Below are 7,791 nucleotides of genomic sequence, written 5' to 3' on the forward strand. Positions count from 1 at the left end.
GATTATGGTGATAATGACATAAAGTCCTACAGGAAGAAAATCTACAGTTAGCATTTTCCCCTGTGGAGCACTGTTAGGGATCAAGTCGTATCTCCTCTTAGGTTAAAAAAAAAAGCCCAGAAAAAATAGCATGTGGCTTGAAATGCTGCAGATAGCTCGAAGAATATCTCACACTGGTGAGGGGTTATAAAGCCATCTTGACATGGAGGACATCAACTTTGCTTCTATACAGAGGTACAAAAGGCTTTGTAGGAGAAGACAGTGCATCTGTTGAATGGAGATCCCTAACCAGTGGAATTATCCAAGTATAGATAAGAACACAGGCATAGCTTGGTTTATAAATCATCCAAGGTGGCTCATTCCTATAGAAATAGTCTATCTGAAAGCAAGGTATATTTATTTGATTCATGTTGTTGGCATAAAATGGGGGCAAAAATGTGAAAACTGGCCTATAAGTAAGCCTTAAAGGGATCAAAATTCCCTAAAGAAACTGGTATTTCAGAAACAGTTGGTGGATGGGAAGATAAAATGATTCAGTTTTAATCAACGATCAAGCTGTGAGACTTCATACTAGTTCTGTGGAGATTCCGGGTCAATAAGACAGGGTTCTTAGGGTTCTCAGTCCTCATACATTCCCTTGAAGAATCTCTTGGCTTCACTGGCAAGACAGATCACTCCAATACATTGAGTTAGTGGAATCAGGATTGGACTGGCTATTCTCTAGTTCTAGATCACTATAAATGTTAATGAAACAAACTGCTTTCTCTTTTGCATCTTATTTTTCAGAATCTTCTTACCCTCAAGGGTTTTCAGAGGCTTCTTTGCCTGCTGGTCATAAATCTTCCTTAGTGGTTGATTCAGCTGACCATTTAAAAGGAAGAGAAGGGAAAATGACCATTTGGTAAGCACTCAAATGTGCTTTCTTCACATTACCTCATTTAATCTTCACAGAGACTGTATCACTTATTTCCATTTTACAAATGAGAGACCTGGTTAAGCAAAGTTAGGTAACGCCCAAGATCCCTTTGGTCAATGGCAGTGCTAAGGCTGACCCTACCTAGGTCTGTACTACTCTAAAACCTGTTTTCCCCACACTGCTAGCTTCTGTGCTATCCACCCTAAAGTTCATGTCTTAGTAGTCGAACCTTAATATTTATCTGTGTATGAGATAAACACTGGCACTTAATCACTTCTGACTGATTCTCAAAGGCACTTGTAGTTGGTGCTCATCTTTACCGGGGGCCCTCATTCTTTGAAATGGGATGTTATACTTTGTATCTGAAAGGCTATAAAATATTTTGTGCTCTGCTTACTTCTTGGAAAAACACCCATAAGAATGGAAGTAATAAAGCAGCCAAGCCCTTGTAACCATAGAAACCTTCCCTGTCTGCTCCTGCTGGGGGTTGGTAGGAGAGAGAGGCCTCTGCCTGGGAGCTAGGACCTCCCTGCTCACTTTGGGATACTGCTAATTTCTGACTCCAGTTCATCATTTTAGCGAACAATTTATGGAAAAAACATCCAGAATTATATACACAGACGCACCTAAGCATAGGTGTATCACACATGGACACAGGTTTGTTTATATACAGATCACTCAAGATCAATATAGAAGCTATACTGGTTGCGGGTCAAGAGCCACACCATGTTGGCCCATCTCCCCATGATTTTTGAGAGCAATTCCAAATGAGAACTTAAGTTAATAAAGCCCTCTCGTTTCCCCAGAAGTTGTTTTTCTACTTCTCTCCCACTTTGTTCTTACTGCAATGAGGTAAGTAGTTATTTCTGAAAGTAGAATAGTCTGCAAGAACACTGACCTTGCTCCTAGTCACCACTCAGACAATGTCTGAGAAGTTATTAAGTGCCCAAACTTCTCTCATACACAGATAAACGTTTCTCTGAGTTTTAACTACTAAGACATAAACTTTAGGGTTGATAGCACTGAAGCTACGCAGTGTGGGTAAAGCAGATAGGTTTTGGAGTCATACAGACCTAGGGTCAAGCCTTAGCAGTGCCGTTGATTAGTGGGATCTTGGGCATTACCTAACTTTACCTAACTCAGACGATGTTGAGTGGAACCTCGATCAATCTTGTGTCCACCTTGGTTAAATGAGAATTCCCTTTAGTGCCCTGTGATGCTGGGCTAGCTGGAGAAGGCTCTAGGCTGCAGACCAGTTCTGGTGGTGTCCTTGGGAAGCACTCTATTCCAGTTAGGCATTCCCTTGCCCCACCTGCAGGGGCCCAGCCCAGTGGACTCCTGCTCTGTGCTCCACCCTCACCTGTCAGAGCTATCCTTAGGGTGTTCCACCTAATCCGCACCCCAAAGTAAGACCCTAGGTTCTCTGGCTCTTTCCCTGGACTCAATTCCAGTCCCCAGCTCTCTGCTAGGAAACAGTTAAAGGCAGTGTGCTTGTGAGTGACACCTCACAAGTTAGATGTTTACATTTTAATAAAGGCCTTGGGAGACATTGTTTTATCCAAAAAAGGCAAGTGATGGTGATAATCTAAGGCACAGTAGCATGTCCTTGAAGGAGGTTTTAAGGCAACAGGGTCTTTGAGAGCCTGTCAAATCACTCCACTGAAGCACAGGGTTGACATGGGATTAATTTGTAACTTGTCTACTTAATACATATTTATAAAAATTAAGTTACTTAATTTTTAAGTCATGCAACTCTGTACTAAGTGTTGATGGTGTCCAGGAAGTAAAAGACATAGGCCCCATTCTCAAGAACCTCCAGCCCCGTTGGGAGAGATCAGACACACTCAGACACACACTGTGAAGTTAAAAAATAAAGAGCTACATATTACTACTAGACAATAATACTAGGGTACAAGACTGAGCTTTTCAGAGAAAGACAAATCATGGTGCACAAATCCATCATGAGATTGTGTGAAGTGTATAAAATAATCTCCATAAGAATCTTTCAGGGGAAGTTAATTGCTTTTTTTAAGGGCTCCAAAGTCCAGTCTGGATAATGATCTTTACCTGAACACTAAAGACAATGATTATTATTTGAACACATTCATGGCAGACCAATGAGTAAGCATTTCAGCTGAGAGCACTTTGGCTAATAATGGCGCATCATTATTATTACATTTTAATTTCTCATGCAAGTCCAGTTTTTACAAACTGTAACAATTAGGACCTTAAGTAACAACATTGCAATAATTTTGTGAACTCATAACTAGCATATATGCATTAATTCATTGAATGCTGTTGTAAACCCTAACGTTTATGACTGAGTCATAAAAATTCAGAAAAGTGTTTATTTGTATATAAAGTCTGGCACTTAATAACTCCTGACTTCCAGAAGGAACTTGTAATCGGGTGCTACAGGGGACCTTTGTTCTTTGAAATGGGTGTGAGACGTTACCATTACTGCCTCCTTTTTATACATCCATACAGGGCAGCTAAGTAGTTTCCAAATAGAGAGAGTAGGTAGGGAATGGCAGAGCCAGGCTGGAACCCAGGATTCTACGCCACTTTCCCGTGCACTAGCTCTGCCTAAAATACATACCTGGTTGGTAGCAGCACAGTCTTCTGACACTGGTAACTTATGAATCTGCAATGGAAGGGAAGCTAGAAGTTAACATGGTATCATCTGCAAATACCTGCTGGGCAGTCAGCTTTACTGGATGGACCTCATCTCCACATGGACTTTAACATTCCATCAAACCTACATGTATCAAAAAAAAATCCAAAACTGACTCATAATTATAAAAACATGTTTGGAGGAATATCTAGAAGCATAAAGAAGAGAACCATAAAAAAAGGCATAGTCACCCATAATTCCATATATATTTGTTTTTCTAGAATATTTACTTATGTTTATATTTAAAATGTTGTAGAACACTTATTTTTAAGAAAATTTGGATCATATGGTATATACTTTTATATACTGATTAGTTAATATTATATCATATTTTCCATGCCATTATCCTTTAAAAGCATGACTTTAAAAAATTATTGCATAGTATTCCACTATGTGAATATGTTGTATATAAGCAACAATTTGCACATTCTTAGACCTTTAGGTTGCTTCTATTTTTCTACTATATGGGATATCAAGATAAATGCCTTTGCTTATAAAAAAAAAAAGCAAATAGTACCTATCAAAAAAGAATAGTACCAAATGTTGTTTTAATTTAGTATCTTTGACCTAATGATGTTAATGTTTTTTTTATTAACCATTACACTTTCTTTTCTTTAAATATGTATAGGTGTCCTTTGCTTATTTTCTATTGAAATCTCAGTGGTTTCTAAAATCAGTTTTTGTAAGTACTTACATGAAAACCCTTTGTCATAGACCAATGTTTTACCCAGTTTTGTTGTTTGACTTGTAATTTTATATTTTTGATTTACACAAGACTTATATTTTCAATAGTCACATTTATTAGCCTTTTTAAAGTTTTTCTTCCATTCTTATTGTGTTTAGAGAAATTTCCCATTCAGAAAGCAAATAATTATTTGATGAATTTTTCTTCTAGGTTTTTAAAATGATTTTGTTATTTGCAGTAATTTTTAATCCATATGGACTTAACCTTGAGGCATGGCATGAGGTCAGGACTTTAGTACATAAAAAAAAATCACTTAATGAACTATCCATCTTTTTCCAAAGACCCATAGTGCTTGCTTGTCTTACCAGTAAGTTCTGGTTTTAGTGGCATTTTATTGGTTTCCATTCACTTGCACAGAGCTCTACACTGCTTTCCCATTTTTATTTATTCATTAGTTTTATTTACCCAACAGTAAATTTCTTAAATAAAAAGGCTTTCTTTTCACTTAATCATCTGTCTTTCCAATTAACATTTACTGGATTAGCCACGTGCAGGGTGCTAGGGATCTTAAGATGGACAAGACAGGGTCAGTCTGCTCAAGTGCCAGGAGCCATGCTACTCAAGCTGTGTAGCAAAGCTCAGGCTGGAGGAAGACCCCCACAAAGCAGGGGCCTTTGCAGCTGGCTCCCCCTATTACCCACCTTGATTTTGTTATTCTCCATTATACTATTGGCTTTGCTTTTGCTTCCATTTTTGCCAAAGACTAAAAAAACCTTTGATAAGCAGCACAGAAAGGAGGAGAACATAAGTTTCCCAGAAGCTTTTCAGGACAGTGCTCCTAAAGAATGGAACACGCAGGGGCCAGATGGCGATCTTGGGATAAAATACCAAAACTTACTGTTAGTTAGTCAAACATTGACCGCCCCATCTCCACTAAATGGGAATGCCCCCTTTTTTTATTACAGTGCTAGTGAAACTAGTGATGGAGAGTTTTATAGAAATAGAGTTATGAGAAAATATTGAATAGAATAACCTTGTCTGACACTTAATCCATCTTCTCATGTTTTCTTCTATTTGTTACTTCTACAACTTTTCTTCTTCCTTCCTAATTACAGCCATTTACTAAAATTTGTGCCTTATATGTGAAATTACCAAATACCATAATTTTTCAAGAAGTAAAGATACCTCAAGACAAGTGCTAGGCCTGGAAGCCACAGGGCATAAATCTACAAAGAAGTAAAAAACTAACCTTTTCAAAGAATATTGCTTCTCTCTCACTTATCAGCTTTACATCTCCCTGTATGGCCCCGGAAGATGGCTGGTTAGCCAGAGAGGGGTAAGATTCCTCAAGGGAGGAACAACATAAGACAGACACAGTCGCAGGGGGGCCATCAGGTGAGAAAATGGGGACCAACAGAGGTGAGGCTTAGAACCTAACCCCCTCAGTGTTGAGAGAAATCATCTACACCTGTGGATGTTTTGTTGCCCTTGTCTAACTTGGATTATTACCTAGTCTATAGGACAAACCTGATCATCTACACTTGCCTTCTTACAGTTCTAAATCATGCTTTCTATCTTTATCTTGCATCTACCTACAATAGAATAAATATTATGAGGGGATAAAATGTACCCATTGCATTAAAAATATAGATGATGATACCTGCCTAGCTAACTGTAGTAGTGAGTGACCTGTATTTCACCCTGAGCTGATAGACTCCATAGTCACTGCTACATGCTGCACGTTTCTGTGGTCACATGCATTACTTAGAAACCACTTTGCATAGAAACAGGAGACACAGTAGAGTATATGTTGCTAGGAAAAGTTTCAGTCAAGGAACAGAAAACGATCACCTGTCTAACACTTGACCAACCATGAATAGATTAGAAAGGAGAAGAAAGAAAAAGCTTGCCTATACCTATTAATCAACTGCCTATACCAATTAATCAACAGAACAATAAAAAATAATCATATCCTTGTGCAAAATGGTATAAATAAAGCTGTCATCGAGACTTCCAATGGTAAAATAAATTAGTAACCGGGATGTAAGGTATAGCATAAGGAATATAGTCAAGATATTGTAACAGCCTGGTAGGGTGATAGCTGGAACCTAGAATTATGTATATAAATGTTCTACCACTGTGTTGTACACTTGAAACTCATGTAATGTAATACTGTGTGTCAACTACCCTTCAATAAAAAATAATTATTAAAAAAAAAAAAAAAAAAAAAAATAAAGCTGTCATCGGTATTTTGTTGAGAGACCACCTCCATCTGACTTTGTGTCCTGTCTCTCCATGCACCGACTCCGTCTCATCCTTTTGGGCTTCACACCCCCCCACTGGAGTTGGACTCCAGCACTCAAGGGATCCACAGTCCAGGACTCAGGCAGGTCAAGATGGCTATACTGGAAGATACGTGGTAAGGTATAGAAATGTCAAGGTGTTATTATAGCACAGAGAAGGCTTTGCAGGGGAGGGGCTGCTCAAGCTTCCTGAAGAAGCTGTCCTGAAAGAACAGGAATTTGTCAGGCCAACAAGTGGAGAAGGGCATTCTGAACAGAGGGAAGAGTTTATACAAAGGGCTAAAGATGGGGAAACTGTATGACATGTCTGGGAAGCTAAAAGTAGTTGAGTATAGCTAGAGTATAAGGTGCATATGGGGAGATGATGGGAGATGAGGCTAAAGGTAAAGGCCAGATCGTAAGGGAGTTTGGATTTTATCTAAGTGATGACTCATCCAGGGAGTGATATGTTCAGATGTGTGGGAAAATTCCTTTGGTAGTGATACAGAGGATTGATTGGAGGGGCATATGACGGAGGCAAGGAGACCATATAACAGGAAAACAGCAAACAAGGGCCTGAACTGATGTTGGCAGGGAGGAGGTCCTGGAGAAGAAGACTCAGAGCTCTGAGTTGCTTGGGAGGATGTAACAGGATGTAAGACATAAGAAAAAGGGAGCAATTTAGGATGACTAGTTTTCTTGACGTGGTGATAGGGTAAATGGTTGTGAAATGACAGAGACAAAGAGTATAGGGGAAGGAGTAGGTTTGGTTGTGGATTCTAAGGAAAGAATGAGCTTGTATTTGAGTCTGAGATGCCTGTTGTACATCTAGGTACAGATATTTAGTACACTGTTGAAAACAACAGACAGCTGGAGCTAAGAAGAAAGATTTCAGATGAATATATGGATAGACATTAGAGTCATCAGTATTTGAAGTCATAATTCAAATTGTGTATGTATTAATCACCCAGGAAGAGATGGAAAGGAAGCTGACACTGGATCTTTGGGAACAGACAGAGGAACTAGAGTCCTTAAAGAATGAGGAGCAGAAACAATCAGAAGATTAAAGTGCTAGAAGAGAGTTAGGTTATGGAAACTAGAGCAGGGAAGTTTTCAAAAAGGAGGGAATAGCTAAAAGAAACTAATGGGGGAAGGAGAGAAGGAAGGAAGGAAGGGAGGGAGGGAGGGAGGGAGGGAGGGAGAGAGGGAGGAAGAAACTAATGGGCAGAGTTTA

This window comes from Manis pentadactyla, chromosome 2 (assembly GCF_030020395.1).
Source record: "Manis pentadactyla isolate mManPen7 chromosome 2, mManPen7.hap1, whole genome shotgun sequence".
NCBI lineage: Eukaryota > Metazoa > Chordata > Mammalia > Pholidota > Manidae > Manis > Manis pentadactyla.